This window comes from Triticum dicoccoides, chromosome 7A (genome assembly GCF_002162155.2).
Source record: "Triticum dicoccoides isolate Atlit2015 ecotype Zavitan chromosome 7A, WEW_v2.0, whole genome shotgun sequence".
In the NCBI taxonomy this organism is placed as follows: domain Eukaryota; kingdom Viridiplantae; phylum Streptophyta; class Magnoliopsida; order Poales; family Poaceae; genus Triticum; species Triticum dicoccoides.
Genome location: NC_041392.1, coordinates 39,759,085 through 39,763,686, shown reverse-complemented (window position 1 = coordinate 39,763,686; position 4,602 = coordinate 39,759,085).

Genomic DNA, 4,602 nt, shown 5'->3' with positions numbered 1-4,602 from the left:
GGGTCTAGGGTCGCTGAGGGGTCGAGGGTCGTCGAACATGAGAGGAGGAAGAGGATAAAAAAGAAGAGGAATAAGAAAAGAAAAAAGAGGAGAAGAAAGAATAGAGGAGAAGATCTCCTCTATTCTTTCTTCTCCTCTATTTTTTCTTCTTCTTCCTCTTTTTTTTATCGGGAACGAGGGTCGTCGAGGGTCGCCGAGCGGTAGAGGAAGAAGAGGATAAAAAAGAAGAGGAAGAAAAAAAAGAGGGGTCGACGGTCGGACATTCATGAGAGAGGCGAGGAAGAAGGGAAAGAAGAGGGAGAAGAAGAGGAGAGGAAGAAGAGGAAGTCTTCTCCTCTATTCTTTCTTCTCTTCTTTTTTCTTCTTCTTCTTCCTCTTTATTTTATCGGGAACGAGGGTCGTCGAGAGGTCGAGGAGCGGAAGAGGAGAAACCCTAAATAGAAAGTATCGTCGGTGTGAGATACATGTACCGTCGGTGTCGGACACTACACCCACATCCCACAAGTGGCGCGGGCTTCGACGCCCACGTCACTTGTGGGACGTGGATGTAGTGTCCGACACCGAAGGCCACATGTATCTCACACCCACGATACTTGCTAGCTATTTAGGGTTTCCTCTACCGAAAAGAAGAGGAGAAATAAATAAGAAGAAGAAAAAAGAAGAAAAAGAAGAGGAGAAGAAGAAAGGAATAGTGGAGAAGAAGAGAAAATAGAATATATTCTATTTTCTCTTCTTCTCCACTATTCCTTTCTTCTTCTCCTATTTTTTTTCTTCTTTTATTCTTTTCTTCTTCTTCTTCTTCTTCTTCTTCTTCTTATTAGCCGGAAGTAGAGAGAGGTTTCCTAGTGTCAAAGTATTGAACAAATCCATGCCTTCATCATTAGCCGGAAGTAACCAGGGCATGTTGGTACGAAGTTCTGCAAAGTTGTTCTGGAATGGAGTCCCGGATAGAATAATCCGCCTTTTGGTACGAATTCAGCAAAGGCCTTCCAAATAGCGATATTCGGAAGGCTCTTGCTGAACTTTGTACCAAAAAGCGAATTATCCTATCTGGGACTCCGTTCCAGAACAACTTTGAAGAGCTTCGTACCATCATGCACATGTTACTTTCGCCTAATGATGAAGACATGGTTTTTTTGAATCCCTTGACACTAGGCAACCTCCCGACCCCTCGGCGATCCTATCGAACATGAGAGGAAGAAGAGGATAAAAAAAGAAGAGGAAGAAGAAAAAAAAGAGGAGAGGAAAGAATAGAGGAGATCTTCTCCTCTATTCTTTCTTCTCCTCTTTTTTTTTCTTCTTCTTCCTCTTTTTTTTATCGGGAACGAGGGTCGTCGAGGGACATAGATGTAGTGTCGTCGTTGTCGATATATACCCCCTCCCGATAGCTTACTATGATTAGGTAGCTAGTTCTATGTTTGGCACTAATATATCCATCTGTCATGTTTGAATAATAATTGCCATGTTGTAAATATTTGTAGAAACTATGGACAATGCCCTAGATGAAGCAACAAAAGAAGCGTTGTTGAGGGACATAATCGCAGAAGGAAGTGATGCCATCTCGTTGTTTCTCAACGAAACCGATGGTCTGGAAGGAGAGGGTGAACAAGCTGGCTACGGTGACCTAATGCCGGTGCAAGAAGAAGAACATCAGGACGGCTCCGGTGACCCAATGTCGGTGCAAGAAGGAGACCGTGATGACGGCTCCGGTGACCGAACCGAGTCCGGCCAGGTATATATATTAGTTAAGCCTATGCTGACTAGCTGATTGATGCATTCATTGTTTTGGTATGTACACATATTAATTAAGTCTTTGTTCTTATTTCTAGCTCTCCAAATCGAGCACAACTTCGGTAAAGAGACGAGGCCCGAAGAAAAAGTTGAGCTCGGATGAAAAGTTTGAGATCATAGCAATCGCGCCCGACGGCCAACCTATTGAACCCCTCCAGACAAAGAGCGCATTTGTTGCTCAGTGCGGGGTTCTGGTTAGGGACAAGATCCCGATAAGCATCCAGCAATGGTTTAAGCCGGCTACAGAAGACCCTGAGGTGTCTTATGTCAATGATATGCCGAAAAATGATCTTTGGACTGAGTTGAAGTCAAATTTCACCCTACCGCCTGAGGATATTCCAGAGAACCCAGTTAAAGAGAAATTAATCAAGTCTTTTGCTCTGAAGAGGATGGCAGAACTATTCAGGAGGTGGAAGAAAGAGCTGAATAAATTTGTCGAAAATAATGAGACACCAGAATTCAAGGGCAGATATGAGAAGATCAGAGATTACTGCCCGCATTTGTGGCCCACAAGACATCAGAAAAGAGTAAGAAGATGTCGGCGACAAACAAGCAAAATGCTGCGAAGAAGAAGCTTCACCATCGCACGGGGTCAGGTGGCTACCTCGTAGCCCAGCCTAAGTGGTCCAAGACTGAGAATGATCTGGTTCATAAAGGGATCGAACCAGAGACAATTAACTGGCCAGACCGTTGCCGGACTTGGTTCTTCGGGGCTGGCGGAACACTGGACCCTGTAATAGGGAAATGCATTTGGACGAACGATCAAATGGACATACCAGTCAGTAAGCTTAAGCAGTATATCGAAGAAGCACAGGAAGGGACGTTCTTTCCAGACAGAGAGAACGACGAGCTCACAATGGCCCTCGGGAATCCTGAGCACCCTGGACGGACACGAGGCACGCCAGGCTCCATTCCGTGGAAGGTTGGGTTTCCGGACGTAGGCGGTTACAAATCCCATGAGAGGAGGAAAAAAGTGCAGCAGACCCAAATACAGGCGCTGCAAGGAAGGGTAGACACGATAGAGGAACGAGAAGCAAATCTCAGCAAACGTACTGCCGAAGCCTCCCCCGAAGCTACCCCGCCATCTCAGCGCAGAAGCAGCGTGGCTTCCACCGAGCTGCTTTAGCTGGAGCATGCCTTGACGGCTCCTGCAAGCTATCCCGTGGATGCTATAACGGAGTCTCAGAATTGCCACCTTATGACGCAATGGATGAATTTGAAGGTCAAGGCGGCTGTTGGCTCTGTTTATCCTACTGAACCCGGCGCAACTTTTCACTGTCGGCCGATTCCAGAAGGATATGCTAGGGTGATGGTGGATGAGATAACGGAGGGATTTGAGGACCTCCAGCTTGACCACCCTAACGGTGAAGGGGAGACTCGGCTAGGGTCTACTCTGAAGACTCCATTCCTATGGCGGAAGGAGCTCATCAACCTTCCGAACTGGACGCCACCGCCTCCTCCTCCTCCTCCGGCGAGTCAGGGCACTCCGCCTCCACCGCCTCCTCCTTCGGCGAGTGACGATCAGGGCCCTCGGCCGGCTCCTTCTCCGGCGCGTGGCGGCACTCCACCTCCTTCTCTGCCTACGCCGACGCGCCCGAGCAGCCAGCCTCCTCCTTCTCCGCCTCGTCAGCAAGGGCGGAAGAGACCTGCCGCCGCTCCAGCTGCTCCGGCACGTCGTAGTCCTTCTCCTCCGCCGCTTAAGCAAGTAAAGAAGACAACCGCTCGTCTGCTCGGTCGGCGTCTAGCAGTACAACCAGAGGCGGGAGGACATACAGATTCGGTCCTTCTCTGAAGAGTCCAAAGAAGTTACCATATGAGAGGACCCTGGAGGAGAACGCCGAGATCGCGCGAGAAGAAGTGAGGAACTTCTTTGAAGGGGTGAAAGCAAAGAAACATCCACCTCCGGAGGAGAAGGTAGATCGGGTGAAAGTGAAGCGCACTCTGGCTGCCCTGACAAAACCACCGAAGTCTGGTCCGCCGAAAGGAAACTATGACCGCATTATTGGAAAGGAATTTGCCGAAGCGGAGCGGTCGGGAAGTACTGTCAGTGATCAAAGGCTGAAAGAATGACGAGCTGGGAAACAAATTGCCCAGCTCGGCGAACAAGCGAAGCAATCGTGCCCCCCGCTCAAGGTGCCTAGCCACAACGTCGATAATGATCCGAGGATGGTGCCCGGTTATAGCAATCTTGCAGATTACCTGCCCGACGAAGTACATTATGAACCCATGGAGGTGCAGATACAAAGATACGAGTACGGGAAGCCTCTCGTCAAAGATGAAAGATCTCTATCAATGATGATGCGAAGATTGCATGATTGGTACTTGAAAATCTGCAGAGACTCTGGGGGGAGGAGTACTTTGTATGTGAAAGTTAAAAAGGAGCATGACCTCGTTGGAATTGATTTGTTGTCTGTTCCATTTGAGGAGTTCTATGAGTTTTTCAATCAATTAGCCCTCGATAAAACAACGGTCGCCTGCTACTGTCTGTAAGTAGTACTACTTCTGTCATTAAGTTTCTCTATATAGCTTAGCTCTTTCATTGCATGTATTTATAATCATCGTCACTATATTATGCAGATTGAAGATCGCCGATTTGAAGAAAAGACAAGTCGGTGATATTGGGTTCATTAACACACATCTCATAGAGGCAACTCAGGTTAAACTTCATGCCACAGCTACCGAGGCCAACTTGCTACGATCGTTCATAATAAATCAAAACAAAGATATAATACTCTTTCCTTACAACTTCAGGTGAGTGTTACTGTCTTGTGCGTATTCGGTTTCCCTTATATATTAGTCAAGGTTATAGTA